Source organism: Chiloscyllium punctatum, chromosome 15 (genome assembly GCF_047496795.1).
Source record: "Chiloscyllium punctatum isolate Juve2018m chromosome 15, sChiPun1.3, whole genome shotgun sequence".
Classification (NCBI taxonomy): Eukaryota; Metazoa; Chordata; class Chondrichthyes; order Orectolobiformes; family Hemiscylliidae; genus Chiloscyllium; species Chiloscyllium punctatum.
Genome location: NC_092753.1, coordinates 91,137,029 through 91,160,528, shown reverse-complemented (window position 1 = coordinate 91,160,528; position 23,500 = coordinate 91,137,029). Strand labels below are relative to the sequence as shown.

Below are 23,500 nucleotides of genomic sequence, written 5' to 3'. Positions count from 1 at the left end.
AACAAAATTATAAGTAGTAACTTTTAGACCAGACACTGATGCCCTCACGCCATCAGCATTTTAAAAAAAAGTTCATTTGATGTAGGTCAGAAGTCAGACAACACCAGCTTATTGTCCTACAGGTTTACTTTATCAGGTGAAGGAGCAGTGCTCCAAAAGATTGTGCTTACAAATAAACCTGTTGGAATATAACCTTGTGTTGTCTGACTTCAGACCTTATCCACCCCAGTCCAACACCAACATCTCCACATTATTTGATGTAAACCTCTATAGACACAATGTAAAAACATCACAGCCAAAATCCAAGCACCTTAGAAGTTCAATTCTGTCAAGGATGCAATGTGTTAGCCAAAAACTGTGCTCCCAACCTCCATTTGTATATTATTGAATAATTTGTTTACAGAACCCAATGGTGCATCTCAACCTATGACTGTGTGGGACTTAAGTATAGGATGGTCCTTCTGGATACCTCATTATCAGCAGGTAGTTCATTTAGAGAGTTTCTAATGGTAGATTTAGAGGAATGTCCATTAGCAATTTTCTAACTTGAAGTAATTAATGTCTACCTCTTTCCCCATGCTCATTTCATGTGCCCTAGTAATGGGTGCCATGGGTCGCTTGGTGGTTAGCACTGCTGTCTCACAGTGTCAGGGACCTGGATTCAATTCCTGTGGGCTAGAAACTCTTCCCCAGGGCAGGATTGACTGGCACGAGGGTTCATCATTTTCAGATATTAGGAGAAAGGTACAGAGGGGATGTCAGAGGAAGGTTCTTTACACAGAGAGTTGTGAATGCATGGAATGCATTGCCAGCTGTGGTGGTGGAAACAGAGTTACTAGGGACATTTAAGTGGCTGCTGGGCATGCACATGGATAGCAGTGAGTTGAGGGGTGTGTAGGTTAAGTTATTTTATTTTACATTAGGATTAATTCTCGGCACAACATCGTGGGCCTAAGGGCCTGTTCCGTGTTGTACTTTTCTAAGTTCTATGTTCTACGTTTGCACATTCTCCCTGTGTCTACATGGATTTTCTCTGGGTGCTCCAGTTTCTTCCCACAATCCAAAGATGTACAGGTTAGGTGGATTGGCCATGCTCAGTTGCCCATATTGTCCAGGGATGTGCAGCCTTGGTGGATTAGTCATAGGGTTACAGGGATAGGGTCTGGGTGGGATGCACTTCGGAGGGTCAGTGTGGACTCAATGGGCCAAATGACCTGCTTCCACATTGTAGGAATTTTATGAATCTGATACTTGGATTGCTGGTTGTAATGGAACTGCCCCTTGAAGTTGTATAATTTTAGTGAAGTTCAGAGCAGTTGCTAGCAGTTTCATTCCAAAGCTTAGTTCTGTAAGTATTTGCACCCATTTATTTACTATTAAAGTGATTTCAGTTTAATGTGCTTTGTCATTTTAATTGGACCATTAGCCTTGCAATTGTCCTTTGAAAGATAACAAGTTACTGAACAATAGAGGATTTTAATATTTAATGATTTTTATACAACAATGTTTTCCCATATTGCTGTTAAATCTCTTTTTCCACGCAAGATTCTGACTTCAAAATATCATAAATATAACTGCCCAGCTGACGGAGGCGGGGACAAGTCACCTAGAAGGTGTACCAGACCACATAGTCCAAAAAATTGAGATAGTCAACTGACAGAGGCTAGGCTGAAGGAGGGTGGGAGAGCATTCTACCTGGATACATCTGATCTTCACAAGATCGAAAGGAATTAGAGAGTTGGAAACACAGCCCAGTCTATCACGCAGACTCGTGTTGACTCCATCTCTACTTCCTGCTACCATGGGAAAACCCGCATAATCAAAGACCCCTCCCAATCCGGTTATATCCTCTTCCATCCTCTTCCATCAGGCAGAAGATATAAAAGTTTGAATTCTTGTATGAACGCATTCAAGAACAGCTTCTTTCCCGCTCAAATGTTAACATTGATCTCTCTCTCTCTCTCTCTGCACCTCCCCTGCAACTGTAACATTGTATTCTGCACTCTGTTCTGCTATCTTGATGCACTTTGTATGGTATGATCTGCCTGTGTAGGTCGCAAATTGTATCTCGGTACATGTGACAAAAATAAATCAAACTCAAACACAACCGGAGTCTTATATTTACATAGCAAGTGATGTCACGAGCCCAGAATAAAGTGACAGCAATGGAGCAAGTGTCAAGATATTTTGTGCTGAGTGTCGCTTCCTTCGAATGAAATGCCACGTTCTGACCATTAGACAGTACAAAGTGTGGGAAAATATTTATGTGTTCACTTTTCACAACATGGAAAGCGCTTGACAACCAGCGAGGCACTTTCCAAACACAATTTTGTTACAATGCAATAAGTCCATCAGCCAAGTTACAGACAGAAAACTACTACAAATAGCAATGGCAGATAATCTTATGAGCAATAAACATTGGCCAGGTCACTGGAGAAAAACTCCAATTCTCTTCATGACTGACATGTTATGGGATTTCCCATCCACTTGGGGGGGACGGCCTCAGTTCAACATTGCATTTTAAAAAAAGCAATGCTTCAGGACTTCACTGGCACATCAGTGCATGTCCTATGCTGAAATTTACACAGCAGTTCAAGCCCATAACCTTCTGAATCAGAGGTAAGAGCACTGCTCGCTAAGCCTCGATTGACAAATTATTTGCAGTTTTGGTCGCCACACTACCAGAAGGGCGTGGAAGCTTTGGAGAGAGTGCAGACAAGGTTCACCAGGACGTTGCCTAGCCTCGAGGGCATTGGCTAGGGGAAAGATTAAAAAGATGACGATTGTTTTCACTGGGAAGACAGTGGCTGAGAGGAGACCTGATGAAGGTCTGCAAAATTATGAGAGGCATCGATAGGGTGGATAGTCAGAGGCTTTCTGTCAGGGTAGAAGTTTCAATTACAAGGGGGCACAGGTTTAAGGTGAGAGGGGGAAAGTTTAAGGGAGATGTGCATGGGAAGTTTTTCAAGCAGAGTGGTAGGTGCCTGGAATGCACTGCCAGAAGAGGAGGTGGATGCAGGCACATTGGTGACATTTAAGAGGCATCTGGCTGGTGACATAAATAAGGAGGGAATAGAGGGATACAGAGTGAATAAGGGCTGAAGGTTTGTTTTCTTTAATTTAGTTAGGGCATGATGATAGGTACAGGCTCGGAGGGCCGAACTATACTATACTTCCCTTTTGTTCTATTTTTTTGTTCATTAGCGAGCAAACACACTTAGCAGAAATATTGCTCAATTGGTAATGTCACTTGGTCTGGCATGGAAGTAGGAAGCAATTTACAAAGCAACCAGAGAAGGAGTGACAGGGTAATTAGTTCACTCCTGAACTGTGCCACTTGACTACAAATCTGAAGCTCAGCAGCGTAGCGTTTGTGATTATTGCCCATCTTCTGATCAATGTTTGGGGAAGAAGGTTTCAGGGCAAGGAAAGGAGTTGAGGCAGATCATGATCAAAAAATATCCTATGGTCACTACGATCAAAAAATGAAGGGTTCAAAGCGATAAAAAAAGAAAACCCCACTTCAAAGGGTTTGTTTTTATTTTTGATTGTGTCCAGCAACGCCAGACTCCTTTCAAAAATGGAAATGTTTGGCTAATCTTACCGTTGACCACTCAAAGATTGATCAGTTCAAAGTGACTGGAATTTGCTTTTGATTTTATTTATTGTTGTCCCATGTACAGTGAAAAGTTTTATTTTGTGAGCAGTACAGGCAGACTATAATATATGAGGCTCTACAGATCGTAGGGTAGTTTAACAGACTGAGGCATACAAGGTTACATTGACACAGGAGGCGCACAAAAGCAAGATCAACATCAGATCCGAAATTGATTTCATGCCCATAATTCGGATTACTTTATCCCTCGGCCCTCACTCATATCCCTTGTGACAAAGAACTTATTGCATAAGCTATAAAACCATAAGAATTAGGAAGAGGAGTAGGCCATTCGGCCCCTTGAACCTACTCTGCCATTTAATAGGATCATGGCTGATGTGGAATTCCCCACTTCCACTTTCCTGCCCATTCCCTGTCACTCCTGATTCCCTGACTGATGAAGAATCTATCCATTTCAGTGTTAAGTATACACAAGGACTCTGTCCTCACGGCTCTCTGTGGCAAGGAGCTCCAAAGACTCACAACCCTCTGACGAAGATATTTCTCCTAAACTCAGCCTTAAACTCTTTATTCCAGACTGCAGGTTGGTCTGAGGTGCTGTTGGCTGTGGTTGTAAATAGGCAGCTGGTTGTAATTGCAAATTGCTGAAGTTCACTCATCAGCAAGACAATACAACTGTGACATAGAATTTGCCAGTTACAAGTACCTAGGGTGCCACATGCATTTTAAATGCTTGCATTATTTCATTAATAATCAGAAACGGCTCTTAAAAAATGCCAGCTCTTTCATCTCTGGTATATTTGGGCTCTATTCTCAGGTGCAGTCTTCTGCATCAGCGGCACAATCCAATTCTTTCTCACATATCAGTCCATTGATCATTCATGTGAGCTCTTCAGAGATATTTTGCCTCCCTAGCTGTACAACATGTATGCAGCCCATACAGGAGATGGCAGCAAGATAACACAAGTCAAATGGCTTCTAGAAATGGATGAACAAGGACAGTGTATCTAATACTCATGAGCCAGAAGCTGGCAATGAAGCGCACACAATCCAGGTACAATATCCTGACTTGGAAATATACTGCCATCTTTCACTGTCACTGGGCCAAATTTTGGAACATAACAGCACTTTGGTTTCCCCAATATCACAAAGAGGCAGCTCACCACAATTTTTTCAGGAGCTGTTAAGGATAGGAATTAAATACTGGACTTGGCAGTGACACTCACATCCCATGAATAATAATAAAGGAAAAGTCAACCATGCTGGTATTTTCCAAGAAAACTTTTTTTAACAACTTCAGTTACATAAATCTTGAGTGATATAAAACTTCCAATAAGTCATGGTTGTAAAGTTTCATTAAGAAGCTCATCAATTTTCTCAAATGGTGCTCAAAAGGTTGCTGAAAGTATTACCGGGGAAGTTGTAGATGTAGGTACAGTTACAACATTTAAAAGACATTTGAACAGGACATATGAAGGATGAAGAGATTTATAGGCCAAATGGGGCTAGTTTAGTTTGGGAAATATGGTTAGTTTGAGAAACTCTTGTCTTGGACTCATCAGGAGAAGTAGAAAGTCAAATTCGAAATGATAGCAACTATGCATCCTCCAGGACGAGAAAGTATTTTATCTGTTTTGTTGCCAAGTTAAAACCTGGTCAACATATTGGTCTGGAGAAAGCAATAGGACCCCATGTTTCCAGGTAATTTAAAGAAAGCCCAAAGCTTGAACATACTTCTTTTGTTTGCAGAGAACAGGTTCTTGTGTAGGAATGCACGATCTACTAGATCAACCGATTACCTCCAATTTGTCATTACAGTAGATATTGGCAAACTCAGGATTTTTCGGCAAGTTGTGCCCGAGTGTAGAACTTTATCTAAATAATGGATGTTTTGGGTGATTGTATCAAGTATGCTTCTCTATCTATACATAATAGGCAGATTGAAGTCTGTACTTGACCAGTCTATGCTTGCAAATCCAAAAACAAAATATCAATTATTATATCTGACGATGTGATTGGACTGCACTGACTGAAGAGTCCTGTGTGCTAACTGCTACACTAACAAGCAATTTAAGTTAAGTCAGGCTCATAACACAGCTTATTTAGGATTGTCTTGAAGTGCTTTCATATACAAGGATCCATGTTTTGCAATAATGGTATATATAAGAACATACGCACATATGAACTAGAATATGCTCAAGTCTTGCACAATTCTAGATTAACCAGAAGCATGAAGAATCATAGTTGCCTTTTCCTCTCTCTATGACAATAACTTGGCCAGAAACAGCTTGCTAACAAATCAGTAACCCCTTTCCTCCTGTCATAAAATAAATTATTGCTCTCACTTGAAATGATCCCCAAAAAGTGTGTTGTGTTCACAGCTGATAGTAATACTGGACAAATCAGATCCCAAGTGAAACCTGGCTTAATAGACATTAAGTTTTATTTTTGTTTTGTTACTCACAGAGCAGATTTACAAGAGGCTGCCAATGCACTTTCAATGAAAGAATACAAAGCTTAGGAAACAAAACTCATGAACAACATTACACTAAACAAGACAATTACAACAATTGTGTTTCAGATATCGAAAAGGGAGATTCATCTCTTTTAGCCAAGAAATACCTTTACCTCAAGCCTCCATGAAGTGACACCCTAGTTCTGGAGTTTCTTGATTCTGCTGCCAGGGTTTTAATTGGTTCCTTTTCAGAGAATTTCTGTAAATTCACTCGATGTTATTTTCATCAATTAATGTCTCTCCCTGACACTAAGAACAGCTAACTCAGCACATTATTACTGAACACGGATTCTCTCAAATCATTTATTCATCAGCCCGATGGAATTAAATCTCAGGGAGGAGATAATGTAGTGGTGTCGTTATAAAGTCACAGAAGTGTACATCCCAGAAAAAGACCCTACGCCGGATCGAGTCTGCCCACTTAAGAACAGTCACCTATCTATTCCAAAACTGGTTTCCAGTGCTTATGGAGTCACAGAGCATGGAAACAGATCCTTAGGTCTAATTTGTCCAGGCTAGCCAGATTTCCCAAACTAAACCAATCCCATTTGCCTCTTTTGGCCTATAAGCCTCGAAGTCTTTCATATTCACGTACCTGTCCAAATGTCTTTTAAATGTTGTAACCATTCCTGCATCTACAACTTCCTCTGGCAATTCCTTCACTACACGCATAACTCTCTGTGTGAAAACATTGCACCTCTGGCCCATTTTAAATCTTTCCTCTCTCACCTTAAACCAATGCCCTTTAGTTTTGAACTCCCCTGCCCGAGGGAAAATGTCTTTGCTATTCACCTTATCCATGCCCCTCACTGTTTTATAAACTCTACAAGGTCACCCCTTGACCTCCTACACTCCAGGGAAAACAGTCCCAGCCTATCCAGCCTTTCCTTACAACTCAAACCCACTAGTCCTGGGAACATCCTTGTAAATCTTTTTCTGAATCCTTTCCAATTTAATATTCTTCCTGTAACAGGGCGACCAGAACTGTGTGCAGTACTCCAAAAGTGGCCTCACCAATGTCCTGTACAGCGGCAACATGATGTCCCAACTCCTCTACTCAATGCTTGGACCAATGAAGACAAGGGTACCAAACATCTTCTTCACCACTTTCAAGAAGCTATAGAGCTGAACCCCTAGATCTCTCTGTTCAACAACACTTTCCAGAGCCATACCACACTGTATAAGTCCTGCTCTGATTTGTCTTACCAAAATGCAACAGCTCACATTTATCCAAATTAAATGCCATCTGCCTCTCCTTGGCCCATTGGCCGAGCTGATCAAGATCCCATTATACTCTTAGATAACCATCTTCACTGTCCACTATAGCACCAATTTTGGTGTCAACCGCAAACTGACTAACCATTTTTTCCTTTGTTCTCATCCACATCACTTATACAAATGACAAACAATGGTGTGGCCTATAGCCTTGCCTGCCTTCGTACACACCTTAGTGAACATCCAAATACATAGAGTTGTACAGCCATCAAACATTGTGACAGTTTCTGTCTCTACCATCCCTATAGACAGTAAGTTCCAGATTCTAATCACAACCTGAGTGAAAAATGTCTTCTCACATACCCCCTTCAAATCCCTGCCCCCTGCCTTAAGCCTATACCCCGTGATCGCTGATGTCTCCTCAAGGGGTGCAGGTCCCTCCTGTCTCTTCTACCTATGCCCCTCATAATTTTGTGCAGCTCAATCATATCCCCTCCTCAGTTACCTTTCCTCCAAAGAAAACAACCCCAGTTTATTCAGTCTCTCTCTTTGTAACTAAAACTCTCCAGGCAACATCATGGAGTTCTCATCTGCACTCCCTCTGGTGTTATCACATCCCTCCAATCACACAGGTTCTAGAACTATACACAACACTCCAGATATAACCTAGCCAATGTCTTATACAGCTTTAGCATAACCTATCAATGATACAAATATCTCAGCAAGAGGTCCAACAATCACTTCTCTAGCTTCCCACAGACTTCTCGGGTACACCTGATCAGATCCTGGGGATTTATCCACCTTTACCCATTTCAAGACATCCAGCACTTCCTCCTCTGTAATATGAACATTTTGCAAGATGTCACCATCTATTTCCCTACAGTCTATGTCTTCCATATCCTTTTCCACAGTAAATACTGATGTAAAATACTCAGTTAGTACCTCCCCCATTTTCTGCAGCTCCACACAAAGGCCACCTTGCTGATCTTTGAGTGGCCCTATTCTCTCCCTAGTTACCTTTTTGTCCTTAATGTATTTGTAAAAACCCTTTGGATTCTCCTTAATTCTGTTTGCCAAAGCTATCTCATGTCCCCTTTTTGCCCTCCTGATTTCCCTCTTAAGTATATTCCTACTTCCTTTATACTCTTCTAAGGATTCACTCGATCTATCCTGTCTGTACCTGACATATGCTTCCTTCTTCTTCTTAACCAAACCCTCAATTTCTTTAGTCATCCAGCATTCCCTATACCTACCAGGCTTTCCTTTTACCCTAACAGGAATATACTTTCTCTGGATTCTCGTTATTTCTGAAGGCTTCCCATTTTCCAGTCGCCCCTTTACCTGCGAACATCTGCCTCCAATCAGCTTTCAAAAGTTATTGCCTAATACCGTTCTTTCTCCAATTTAGAACTTCAACTTTTAGATCATCTCTCCTTTTCCATCACTATTAAAACAAAAGACTGGAGGTTGGCAAACACGGTGCCACTCTTTAAGAAGGGCGGTAAAGACAAGCCAGGGAACTATAGACCGGTGAGCCTGACCTCGGTGGTGGGAAAGTTGTTGGAGGAAATGCTGAGGGACAGGATTTACATGTATTTGGAAAGGCAAGGACTGATTCGGGATAGTCAACATGGCTTTGTGTGTGGGAAATCATGTCTCACAAACTTGATTGAGTTTTTTGAAGAAGTAACAAAGAGAATTGATGAGGGCAGAGCAGCAGATGTGATCTATATGGACTTCAGTGAGGCCATTCGACAAGGTTCCCCATGGGAGACTGATTAGCAAGGTTAGATCTCATGGAATACAGGGAGAACGAGCCATTTGGATACAGAACTGGCTCAAAGGTAGAAGACAGAGAGTGGTGTTGGAGGGTTGTTTTTCAGACTGGAGGCCTGTGAGCAGTGGAGTGCTACAAGGATTGGTGCACTCCACAAAAATCTACTTTTTGTCATTTACATAAATGATTTGGATGCGAGCATAACAGGTACAGTTAGTAAGTTTGCAGATGACACCAAAATTGGAGGTGTAGTGGTCAGCGAAGAGGGTTACCTCAGACTACAACAGGATCTTGATCAGATGGGCCAATGGGCTAAGAAGTGGCAGATGGAGTTTAATTCAGATAAATGCGAGGTGCTCCATTTTGGGAAAGCAAATCTTAGCAGGATTTATACGCTTAATGATAAGGTCCTAGGGAGTGTTGGTGAACAAAGAGACCTTGGAGTGCAGGTTCATAGCTCCTTGAAAGTGGAGTCGCATGTAGATAGGATAGTGAAGAAGGTGCTTGGTATGCCTTCCTTTATTGATCAGAGTATTGAGTACAGGAGTTAGGAGGTCATGTTGCAGCTGTACAGGACATTGGTTAGGCCACTGTTGGAATATTGTATGCAATTCTTGTCTCCTTCCTATCAGAAAGATGTTGTAAAACTTGATAGGGTTCAGAAAAGATTGACAAGGATGTTGCCAGGGTTGGAGGATCTGAGCTACAGGGAAAGGCTGAACAGGCTGGGGCTGCTTTCCCTGGAGTGTTGGAGGCTGAGGGGTGACCTTATAGAGGTTTACAAAATTATTAGGGACATGATAGGGTAAATAGACAAAGTCTTTTTCTCTGGGGTTGGGGAGTCCAGAACCAGAGGGCATAGGTTTAGGGTGAGAGGGGAAAGATATAAAAGAGATCTAAGGGGCATTTTTTTCATGCAGAGGGTGGTACATGTATGGAATGAGCTGCCAGAGGATGTGGTGGAGGCTAGTACCATTGCAACATTTAAAAGGTATTTGGATAGGTATATGAATAGGAAGGGTTTGGAGGGATATGGGCCGGGTGCTGGCAGGTGGGATTAGATTGGGTTGGGATATCTGGTCGGCATGGACAGGTTGGACCGAAGGATCTGTTCTCATGCTGTACATCTCTATGACTCAATGACTCTATCCTCCCTGCTCCTCAACTCCAAACTTGGGCAAATAAAAGCAAAATACCCCAGGTGCCTCCTTAACTACTTTATCTACCGATCTTGCGACCCTAAGAGACATGTGTGCATGCACACCAAAGTCCCTCTGATCCTTGGTGTTTCTTAGGGTCCTACCATTCATTATGTATTCCCTTGCCTTATTTGTCCTACCCAAGTGCATCACCTCACATTTATCTGGAATGAATTCCCTTTGCCACTGATCAGTGTATTGATATTCTCTTGTAATCTACAGCTATCTCCCTCATTATTTACCACCAAACCAATTTTCACATCATCTATGAACTTATTGATCACCCCTCCTACATTCAAGATGAAATCATTTCTATAGCACACAGCGATAGCACCAGCACTGATTCCTGTGAATGTCATCAATCTGTCATGTCACTCGACTATAAATCCAGAATCTCATGTTACATTTTCTTGGGAACATATGCCTGAATCCTACCATAGCAGATGGTGAAATTTGTATTTGATTTTTAAGAAAACTGGAATTGAAAAGTTGGTCTAATGGTGGCTCTGTCGCCATTGTCGATTGTCACAAAAATATCATCTGGTTCACTCATGTGCTTTCGGGAAGGAAATCTGCCACCCTTACTTGGTCTGGCCTACAGGTGACTCCAAACCCGCGGTGATGTGCTTGACACCTTCCAGGCAAGTGGGAATGCACAATCAATGCCAGCCTGGCCAGCGATGCGCACATTCTGTGAACAAATGTTTTGAAAATTCTCTCTGACACCACTGTAGCCTCCTGCTCTGGAGTTTTCTTCGGACAGACTTCTCAGCACCTCAGGACCTCTCTCTGGTCCTAACTGCTTTAGATGCTGTTAATAATAAGCACTTCTGCTGCTATGAGCCACTTGAATCTGCATAAGCCTTACCTCTGGCTCTTTCTCTCTCTACTGGTTAAAAATGATTTTCTGACCTTGAAATAAAAGTCAGGTCTACTGAAAGTTAAAATCCATTTTGACTCCCACTTTACAACATAAAAGGCAAATCAGGGCAAGACTTATACACTTAATAAGACCATGAGACATAGGAGCGGAAGTAAGGCCATTCGGCCCATTGAGTTCACTCCGCCATTCAATCGTGGCTGATGGGCATTTCAACTCCACTTACCCACATTCTCCCCGTAGCCCTTAATTCCTTATGATATCAAGAATTTATCAATTTCTGCCTTGAACACATTTAGCGTCCCAGCCTCCACTGCACTCCGCGGCAATGAATTCCATAGGCCCACCACTCTCTGGCTGAAGAAATGTCTCCGTATTTCGTTCTGAATTTACTCCCTCTAATTCTAAGGCTGCGTCCACGGGTCCTAGTCTCCTCACCCAACAGAAACAATTTCCTAGCGTCCACCCTCTCCAAGCCATGTATTATCTTGTAAGTTTCTATTAGATCTCCCCTTAATTTTCTAAACTCCAATGAATACAATCCCAGGATCCTCAGCCATAAGTAATGGCAAGTAATGGTAAGTTCCTGGAGAGTCTTTCTGAAAAAAGAGACTGTGGGGTGCAGTTTCATAGCTCCTTGAAAGTGGAGTCACAGATAGATAGGATAGAGAAGAAGGCATTTGGTATGCTTTTCTTTATTGGTCAGTGCATTGAGTATAGAAGTTGGGAGGTCATGTTGCGACTGTACAGGACATTGGTTAGTCCACTTTTGGAATATTGCATGCAGTCCTGATCTCCCTGTTATAGGAAATACGTTATGAAACTTGAAAGAGCTCAGAAAAGATTTACAAGGATGTTGCCAGGGCTGGCGGGTTTGAGCTACAGGGAGAGGCTGAATAGGCTGGGGCTGTTTTCACTGGAGCGTTGGAGGCTGAGGGGTGACCTTATAGAGGTTTATAAAATCATGTGGGGCATGGATAGCCAAGGTCTTTTGCCCAGGGTGGGGGAATCCAAAGTTTAAGGTGAGAGGGGAAAGATTTAAAAGGGACCTAAGTGGCAACTTTTTCACGCAGAGGGTAGTGTGTTTGTGGCATGAGCTGCCAGAGGAAGTGGTGAAGGCTGGTAAAATTACAACATTTAAAAGGCAACAGGATGGTAACATGAATGGGAAGGGTTTAGAGCAATATGGACAAACGCTGGCAAGTGGGACAACATTCATTTAGGATATCTGGTTGCCATGGATGAGTTGTACCGAAGAGTCTGTTTTTGTGCTGAATATCTTTGTGACTCCATAAGTTTTCAAACAATAGTAATCATATCTTTTGAGTGCTCATGACAATTGCAAGAAGGAAAGCTTCAGCAACATTTCTTTTTCATAATCCTAATGAATTTATACATGATTCCTTCAAACACATGGAAGACCATGACCAACGGCCACTGATTTCCCACACCTGCATGGCCTTCCCGAATGGAGCCTTAACAGAATTGTTCACTTCATTTTCTGATGCTGAAATTTTCAGGCCGATTATTCTCAGATCATATAGACAAGCAGTCACTAGATCACAGCAGGCAGATCCAGATATTGTGGATATAGAGTCATAGAGTCATACAGATGTACAGCATGGAAACAGACCCTGCGGTCCAACCTGTCCATGCCGACCAGATATCCCAACCCAATCTAGTCCCACCTGCCAGCACCCGGCCCATATCCCTCCAAACCCTTCCTATTCATATACCCATCCAAATGCCTTTTAAATGTTGCAAATGTTGCAGCCTCCATCACTTCCTCTGGCAGCTCATTCCATACATGTACCACCCTCTCTGTAAAAAAATTGCCCCTTAGGTCTCTTTTAGTTCTTTCCCCTCTCACCCTAAACCTATGCCCTCTAGTTCTGGACCCCCCGACCCCAGGAAAAAGACTTTGCCTATTTACCCTGTCCATGTCCCTCATAATTTTGTAAACCTCTATGAGATCACCCCTCAGCCTCCAATGCTCCAGGGAAAACAGCCCCAGCCTGTTCAGCCTCTCCCTATCGCTCAAATCCTCCAACCCTGGCAACACTCTTAAATGTGGAAACGCTTTTTAAGATGTGGTTACGTTTTAAAGAAAGATTGACTGTGATCATTGCTTTGGCCCTTCACTCAAGAGAGCTACAAAAATCAAACAATCAGCTTCTTTAGTTAGTGATCATATGAAAGATAATCTTGGCCTGAAATATTAAGTGTCGTCTCTACAAAGAATGTTGCCTAATCAGCTGAGTATTTTTGTTTTTATTTCACATCTCCAGTATTTGGCCTGTGTATGTGCGATACATACTGCATTGTGACAGCGAATGGGATAATCAGTAGATTAAGGAGAATCAACATGAAAGCTGAGCACAATTTATTATCTTTAGCGGCCTCAGCATTGTACAAAACCTGGATTTATCACGAAGAAAAAATGTTCAGTTTATTTCATGAGATGGGAATCAGAACCTCTCCCTTTCTATCTCAATGATGCAAAGCCAAATAGGCCAGGCTGTCCAGGAACTCGGTTGAGGTCACTCAACTTAGTGGCTCGCATCACCATCCCCACTCCCCACGCACCGCCCCCCCTCCTCCCCCACCCCAACCACCCCCCCAACCTCGTATTTTCAAGTCAGTAATTAACAGGTCACCCAAGACATGTAGGAAACATGACAGATATGATTTATACAGCAACCTTTTGGGACAATAACATAAAGCAAACAAGTACTGGAGATATAAAACAAAAACAGAAATTGCTGGAGAAGGCCTGAAGTCTGGCAGCACCTGTGGAGAGAAAGCGTAGCTGATGTTTCAGGTCCAAGGATTCTTCATCAGAACTGCCAACAGCAAGGAAAAAGTCTTTACACTGAAGACAGAGATGGAGGATGGTGGGTGGGTGGGTGGACTGGGGTGTGGTTGCAGAGAGAGGAATGACAGGGATAGGCAGGCAAGGGTTATTAATAATAGGCCAGAACAGAAGAGAAGCTGAGTAAGTGACAATAAGAGTGAAGGACAGGAGAGAATTGGTACCATCTGCTGCAAGCAATGTATGCATTGTGACAATAGGCCTAAGAGTGGTTGAGAATGGGTTGGCTGAGCTGAAGGCAACCCATGCAATAACAGGACCGAATTGGGATGGGTAAAAAACAAGAAAGATGGAACCTTCTAGGCTTTAAAGTTACGAAACTTGATGCTGAGTCCCAAAGCCTCGGTGTCTCCAAGTGGAAAATGAGATATTGTTCTTCCAGCTTGTGCTGAGGCTTGCTGGAGCACTGCAGCAAGCCTGAGACAGAGATATTGGACAGGGAGCAAGGTGGTTGGTTGGTTGAAACAGCAGGCAAATGGAAGCTCAGAGTCTTTTTCATGGACTGAGCATAGGTGTTCTGCACAGCAGTCTGTGTTTCGCCTCCCCAGTGCAGAGGAGACCACATTGTGAGCAGCGAATGCAGTAGGCTAGACTGAATGAAGTGCAGGTAAATCAGTGCTTCACCTGGACGGTGTGTTTGGGGCCTTGGATTGTGAGGAAGTAAATGGGCAGATGAAGCAGCACCATTGATGTCATCAATGTACTGAAGAGAGAATTGTGGGTGGGGACTAGAGTAGAACTAGAACAAGGAATGTTCCCCTCACCTCACAAAGAGTCAGGCACAACTGGATATATGTGGGTACCCATGGCCACACCATCTCCTTCTTTCACTTAGCCAAGCTTGTCCTCACTTTGAACAAATTCTCCTTTCACTCCGCTCACTTTTTTCAGATTAAAGGTTTGGCAATAAATTTTGGCTAATTGAGCACCACTGCATCCAATAATTTAATAAATATACAAAGTGTTCACAATCCCAGGATGTTTGTAGTTTATTTGAAATTAATTAAGTACTTTGGAAGTGTAGTCACTGTTATAAGGTTATAAGGCAACCAATTCACCCACAGCAATCTCCCATAAACAGCAACATCATAACAATTAGACCATGTGTTTTTCGTGATGATGGGTGACAAATTAGAATTGGACAGGACGTGAGGGTGTGTCAAGACCACTACCTCTTTTCAGAACAGCACCATAAATCTTTTTGGCTCATTCGGAAGGGCAGATCTGCCCTTGGTTTAATTCCTCTGGTGTAGGACAGCACCTCCACCAGTAGAATGATCCCTTGGACAGCTGGACTGGAGTGTATCTCAGTCTCTGACTCATAAAGGTGAGAATTCCACCATCCACTGAAGTGACAGGACAATATGGAACTGGACAATTAAGCAAAAATATTTGTCAATATTAAAGTACCCATTATTTTAAAATTCTTTCTCTGACAGAATCATTACCAGGAACTCGGTACCTTGTGCAATGAAGTTCAAAAAGAACAGGAAGAATCCTTTAACTTTCTGAGAGATCCATTTAGTATGAGCTATGCCCAGCTCCACTCCACCCTGACCCCCAATTTCAATTCAATTTGAAATCATTTCATTGGTATCACTTTATTTATAACCAGCATTCACTGTTAGTTAAGAGTCACAAATAACTTCTTTAGCTATTGATATGTTGTATTTCTGCAGTATTCGTAGATGTTATTACGAGATGACAGTGCTTATGTGCTTTTCTGTTTGGTGATCTGTGACTCGTGGTGTCCCTCAGGGATCAGCAATTATTCCCAAGTTACAAAGATGATTTGGAGTTGGGGACCACGTATAGTGTGTCAAAGTTTGCATTTGATACTAAGATGAGTGGCAGAGCAAAGTGTGCAGAGGACTGTGAAACTTTGCAATGGAACATACATAGTTTAAGTGAGTGGGCAAAAGTCTGACAGATAGAGTACCATGTTGACACAGGTGAATCATGATGTAGAGGTGCCTGTGTTAGACTCGGGTGGACAAAGTTAAAAATCACACAACACCAGGTTAAAGTCCAACAGGTTTATTTGGAAGTATTAGCTTTCAGAGCATCCCAGAGTTAGTCCTTCCAAATAAACCTGTTGGGCTATAACCTGGTGTTGTATAAATGTGAAATCATCCATTTTGGTAGGAATAACAGTAAAAATGAATAATATTTGAACAGGAGAAACAATGCAGCATGCTGCTATGCAGAGGGACATGGGTGTAATGGTGCATGATTCACAGAAGGTTGGATTGCAGGTGCAACAGTTAATTAAGAAGACAAATGGAATTTTGTCCTTCATTGCTAAAGGGATTGAGTTTAAATGCAGGGAGGTTGGGTTGCAGCAGTACAGGGTGCTGGTGAGGCCACACCTGGAGTATTGTGTGCAGATTTGGTCTCCTTACTTGAGAAAGGATGTACTGACACTAGAGGGGGTGCAGAGGAGGTTCACTAGGTTGATTCCGGAGTTGAGGGGGTTAGTTTATGAGGAGAGACTGAGTAGACTGGGATTATATTTACAGAAGTTTAAAAGAATGAGGGGGAACCTTATGGAAACATATAATATAATATAATGAAGGGAATAGATAAGAGAAAAGCAGGGAGGATGTTTCCACTGGCAGGTGAAACTAGAACTAGGGGGCATCACCCCGAAATAAGGGGAGCAGAATTTGGACTGAATTGAGAAGGAACCTCTTCATCCAGAAGTTTGTGAATCTGTGGAATTCCCTGCCAGTGAAGTAGTTGACGCTTCCTCATTCAATGTTTTCAAAGCTAAGATAGATAATTTTTTGAACAGTTAAGGAATTAAGGGATGCGGTGAGAAGGTGGCAAGTAGAGCTGAGGCAATGAAAAGATCAGCCGCGATCTTATTGAATGGCAGAGCAAGCTCGAAGGGCCGGATGGCCTACTCCTGCTCCTAGCTCTTATGTTCTTATGACAGAACCGTGTTAAGTTATGGAGCAGGCTGTGATGCTAGTTCATGGACAATACTGTTGACCTCTGACTAGAGATAGTACCACCTTGAGATGGTTTCCGCACCTTCCTTAGGAGCAACTGCCCCTCCTTTTCTGCATTCCAACATCACACCACAATCAGCTAATGAAGGAGCAGCTCTCCAAAAGCTAGTGCTTCCAATTAAACCTGTTGGACTATAACCTGGTATTGTGTGATTTTTAACTTTGAACATTACACCTAACATTTTGTGACTGAACATAAACGATTTGTCTCTGACCAAGATTTGTCTCTGAACAGATCCCCGATCACCTAATCTTGCTGTAGCCACTGTCAACCGCATTCATGTTTCATTTCAACTGATGCAAAGAAGTAGCACTTTTAATCCAAAAATTACAGAACCATTAACTTATGAAACTATCAGTTACCAATAGTGCATCATGACCAGTCATCTCCAGACTTGCAAATTTCTACACATTGCTTGCTCTATGTGGAAATGAGCTGAAAATAAAGGACATAGTACCAGATGTTCTGTCAGGTTTTGCCCTTTTCCTGCTGTGCACCTTCAAAGTACAGGAACCCATGCTGAGATGTGCAACAACAGATGTGTACAAGTAATTACCCTTTTTATCCAGTGTTCTCTCTACGATTAATCATTTTTAATTAGGTGTATGAGCCCAACACTGGTGCAACTTGTAGCATGAGAAAGTGACCTCAACAATTTGGAAGCAGGAGCAGTTGTTGATTCAAACAGTGCACTCGTAACATCAGTTATGTAGCTGCAGTGTGGCAACATAGGGACATTTTTAAATTTCACTCATGACACAAGGACATTGCTAGCTAGACCAGCATTTATTGCCCATCTGTGGTTGCTACTGAGAAGGTGGTGCTGAGGATGTCATGTTGAGGTTGTACAGGATGTTAATAAGGGATTCTGGATTAGTGGTGCTGGAAGAGCACAGCAGTTCAGGCAGCATCCAAGGAGCTTTGAAATCGATGTTTCGGGCAAAAGCCCTTCATCAGGAATAAAGGCAGTAAGCCTGAAGTGTGGAGAGATAAGTTAGAGGAGGGTGGGGGTGGGGAGAAAGTAGCATAGAGTACAATGGGTGAGTGGGGGAGGGGATGAAGGTGAGAGGTCAGGGAGGAGAGGGTGGAGTGGATAGGTAGAAAAGGAGATAGGCAGGTAGGACAAGTCCGGACAAGTCATGGGGACAGTGCTGAGCTGGAAGTTTGGAATTAGGGTGAGGTGGGGGAAGGGGAAATGAGGAATCTGTTGAAGTCCACATTGATGCCCTGGGGTTGAAGTGTTCCGAGGCGGAAGATGAGGTGTTCTTCCTCCAGAGGCCTCTTATGGAGTATTATGTCCAGTTCTGGTCTCCCTGTTATCGTAATGATATTATTAAGCTAGACCGGGTTCAGAAAAGATTTACCAGGATGTTGCTGGGAATGGAAGATTTGAGTTATAAGGAGAGGCTGGATAGGCTGAGACTTTTTTCACTGGAACATAGGAAGTTGAGGGGTGACGTTATAGAGGTTTATAAAATCATGAGGGGTATGGATAAGGGGAATAGTCAAGGTGAGGGGAGAATGATTTTAAAACAACATGAGAGACAACCCTTTTTACTCAGAAAGTGGCTTGTGTGTGGAATGAATTTCCAGAGGATGCAGTTTGAATTATAACATTTAAAGATAAAAATCACACACCACCAGGTTATAGTCCAACAGGTTTGATTGGAAGCACTAGCTTTTGGAGTGCTGCTCCTTCATCAGGTGGTCCCACAACCTCTGAAGGAGCAGTGCTCTGAAAGCTAGTGCTTCCAATTAAACCTGTTGGACTATAACCTGGTGTTGTGGATTTTTAACTTTGTACACACCGGCATCTCCAAATCATAACGTTTAAAGACATTTAGATAAGTACATGAATAAGAATTGGAGGAATAGGGGCCAGGTGCAGGCAGGTGAGATTAGTTTGGGATTATGGTCAGCATGAATTAGTTGGAAGGGTCTGTTTCTGTGCTGTATGACTCTATGACTCTATGAACCATTGCATTCCATGTGGGGTTAGGTAGAACCCTCTGCTGCTGCAGACAATGGATTCATGGCTGATCTATATTCATAGTCCACCCACAGTAAACATTAACTCTGTTTCTCTCTCCACAAATGCTGCCTGACTAGCTGAGAATTTCCAGAAAAAAATTGACTCAAACTTTTTCCAGGAGCTTGCATTAAATGTCTTCATCATCTTCAACCTCTGTCCACATTTCTGATACTCAAAAAAAGAAAATTCTTCAGTCATGTGGAGATAACAACCAAGTAGGAAATAAAACCAAAAACTCTGGATGCTGGAAACTGAAACAAAAACAGAAACTGGGGGAGAAATTCAGTGGGTCTGGCAGCATCGTTGGACAGAAAGGGTCCAGTGACCCTTCATCAGAACTCATGTTTTAGACATCACTTATTACCTTTGCTTAACAAAAGGTTATGAACATAGAACCCCTACAGTGCAGAAACAGGCCATTCGGCCCACAAGACCACACCAACACTCCGGAGTGTAACACACCCAGATCCGTTCCTTTACAGTTACCCCTAACCTCCACATCACTGAACACGAAGGGTAATTTAGCATGGCCAATCCACCTAACCTGTACAGTTTTGGACTGTGGAAGGAAACCAGAGCACTTAGAGGAAATCCACGCAGACAGGGGGAGAGTGTGCCAACTCCACACAGACTGTCCCCTGAGGCTGGAATCGAAGCCGGGTCCTAGTGCTGTGAGGCAGCAGTGCTAGCCACAGGGCCACCATACCTTAAATTCAGCATCTTAGACCACTTGGCCACACCACCACAGATTGACCTATCTATCGCAGATTGAACATTAACAACAGACCGATGTTTTGAGTCAGAGTAGGCACATAGTTCAATTGGAGGAAACAATTCATGGTCCAGACTGACCAAGTAAAAGATACTGGGGGACTGGTGATGTAAGCAGTCAGATGTGTCACTAATTTCACAGAGAAGCAGCAGATGATGTTAAACCTCTGACCAAGGCATCTGTGTAAGGTGTTAACCCTTCATTTTCTAGCAGTCTCTCTTCATTTCAAATTTCCAGCATTTACTGTTTCCAATCTTCTCTTTTTATATTGAAGGGATTAATGGCGTTACAGAGCATTTGTATTTGCAGAGTAGAGGAGAGGTAGAGGAGATGGTCTGTGGTCACAAATCACACAAAAGGAAATCTGCCCTTTCTCTAACCAGATGATGACTGAAAGTCTGTATTTGTTACAGGTCCCATGAGACCTCCTTGATCCAAGCTTTCAGTAGGTTGCATTCATTTTGTTGGATAATTTTGGATAATTTCTGGGATTTTTTTTTAAACTTCATTAAGGTGCCACATAAATGCAGCTTGCTGTTCTGACAGGACACCAGCTTGCTTTAAAGAAGATTGCATTTCACCTCTTGCTAAGTTAATGGTTGTGATAAAATTGGTTTCACTCACCTTAAAAGAATGAGCAAAATGTTCTGTGCATTAATTAGTTTAATACAGATTTTTTTTTAAAATTAAGAAAAAATCATTGCTGAAGGCTCGAAAGAAATATTTACAGTGATTCTCGGTTCAAGCTACTTATTAAAAACTTTGATTGCAAATGGAACATATTGGCTGAAACAGCTTTGGCACATGTCCCAGATGAAAGACTGGGAAGCAATGTCTCTGTGTGTTATAAATAATCTGAGTTGATATTTAACATGACTTTAATTTTAAACCTTTACTATGTAATTGTCATTGTACAAGGAATTTTCTTGCCTCCCTATCAGTTAGAACATGATGAAGATTCTCCATCATAAATTTAAAATTCCTTTAATTCAAGGTTTTGATTTTTCTTTGTGGAAATCTAATTGGATTTAAGCCAAGGAGTTCATTTTTCTCAATGTCAGGTACTCTTTGAAAAAACTATCATATGTCTGAGGACCAAATGAAGGCAAGTGCTATTGATACATCCCGCGATATCTCGCTCCCCCAAGCCCCCACTGTCATTGACAGCAATTGCAGAACCTTCCTGCAAATTTTTAACGCAGTTCCTCATCTCCAATTCAAGCGAGCAGTTCTCATGATTTGTCCGTCACAGCTAATCATACTCGCCAAGTCTGGTTGATGTTATTTGATGGGTGTGACTGGAGATGTTCAGATGACTTACACTAATACAATGTACTCCCAAAGGATAGCAAGGCTGTGAAATTGTTTACTAACGTGTAGGTAAACATACATACACACACGCATGCATTAACATGCATACACAAGCATACATATACATACACACACACAGTCACATACACACACATCTCATGTTTCAAATCGAATGTTGATCTTACTTTTTGTGCATCTTCGTTGAAGTTGTAACTTCATATTTCTTGCTCTGTTCAATTACCCTATGATCCTTGTATGTTATCATCTGCCTGTACTGCATGCAAAACAAAACTTTTCATTGTACTTAGGTACGTGACAATAATAATAAATCAGACCTAAACACACACGCACACACACATCCACATCCACACACACACACACACACACACACACACACACACACACACATACTCACACAGACACACACACACAGACTACACACACGCACACACATATAGACACATGGACACACACACGGACACACACACAGACATCGACACACAGACAGACACACACATACATGGACACACACACATACACAGACACATGGACACACATGCAGACACACATGCACACATATAGACATGGACACATACAGGCACACATGGAAAAATGTGCGGGGTTATGGATAAATTAGAAATTGATAGCTTCTTGAAATATCTGGCACATGCAGGATGGACCTGAACAGCTTCAGTGTGCAAATAATTCAAGAACCTTGGGGAAAAGACCAAGAGTGTCCAAGAAAGGGTGAGGTTGGAGTTGGAGGGAAATGCTAGGAATGAGGTTATTAGTCGAACTGTCTTTCAAAGAGACAAACAAAGGCCTCTCTCTTGCATTTTGGAAACTGCATACTGTAGTTTGGCCATATGAAGTCACCAGTTTCAGAATAAGGGACATTCTGCAAATGCCTGAAATGAGGATGAATTTCATCATTCATAATGGTATGAATTTTAGGAAGTTTCTTCCCCAGAGCTCTATGTTGAATATCTCAGCTGTTGAATATCTTCAAACTGAGATTAATAGAGTCTTGACGCGGAGGAATATGAACTCATTGGTTTCGATCTAATTGTAACCCACATGAAAAGCAATCAAAACCTTGAATTAAAAAAGAATTAACAGTTATAATCAATTATAATCATATTTTAGCTGATAAAGAGACAAGAAAATTCTCTGTGCAATGTGCATTGCATCGTGAAGTTTTCAAATTAACCTCACGCTAAACATCTACTTAAAGATCGATTCCCTTACATCAAAAATGTTCAAGAAAGAAGAGGATTAGGACAGGAAAATAGTTTTGGAGCACAAGGTCAGCCGTCATTATATTTACATAAGACCGTACAAACAAGGAAATAGATTAGGCCACTCGGCCCTTCAAACCTGTTCCGCCATTCAATACGATATTGGCTAATTGAATTTTAAGGTCAACTCTACATTCCCGTACAACCTCCAGTAATATTTGATCCTTTGCTGGCAGAATGCACCCAGAGAGCTGAATGGACCACTCCTTACTCCTATTTCTGATGCTTCTACGTTCCAGCAGAGGGAGTCTGCTCGAAGAGAATAAAATAAAACTATGTTTAACAGCTTGTTCATCTACAATTCCAAACATCTCTGACTGAATGCACAAACCAAAAACTTCACAGCCTTCTTCTGTTCTCGAGGACAACATGATAATGAAATATGGCTTATGTATTGTTGCAAAAATTTCCTGTTGTCAAATTTTTTTTAGATTTCCTACAGTGTGGAAACAGGCCCTTTGGCCCAACAAGTCCACACCGACCCTCCGAAGAGTAACCCCCCCGCCGACTAATGCACCTAAGAACTATGGACAACTTAGAATGATCAATTCACCTGACCTGCACATCTTTGGAATGTGGCAGGAAACCGGAGTACAGGGAGGAAACCCACGTAGACACAGGGAGAATGTGCAAACTCCACACAGACAGTCACCCGAGGCAGGAATCGAACCTGGGACTCTGGCGCTGTGAAGCAGCAGTGCCTATCCAGCACCACACTCTCAACAAATAACTCCAGTGTGTTATTTAACTGTAAAGCAGGCAGGTTGCCTCCAATTTCTTAATAACCTGATCAATTGACCAAATGACCTACAAAATAGTTCACAGCAGTTTCGGAACATCGGAACATAAGAACTGCAGTAGGCCATTCAGCTCCTCAAGCCTGTTCTGCCATTCAAAGAGATCATGGCTGATCTGTGGCCTAACTCCACACATCCATCTTTGGTCCATATCCCTTAACACTTTTGTTTTTATCCATCTCAGATTGAAAACTAAAACCT

General features: G+C 42.1%; 1 protein-coding gene across 2 annotated transcripts in view; it reads right to left on the bottom strand.

The window, feature by feature from the left end:
* The window catches only part of LOC140486503 (neural cell adhesion molecule 2-like), a 1,585,952-nt gene that overhangs the window by 1,491,403 nt on the left and 71,049 nt on the right, over positions 1-23,500 (bottom strand). The window lies entirely within an intron of this gene.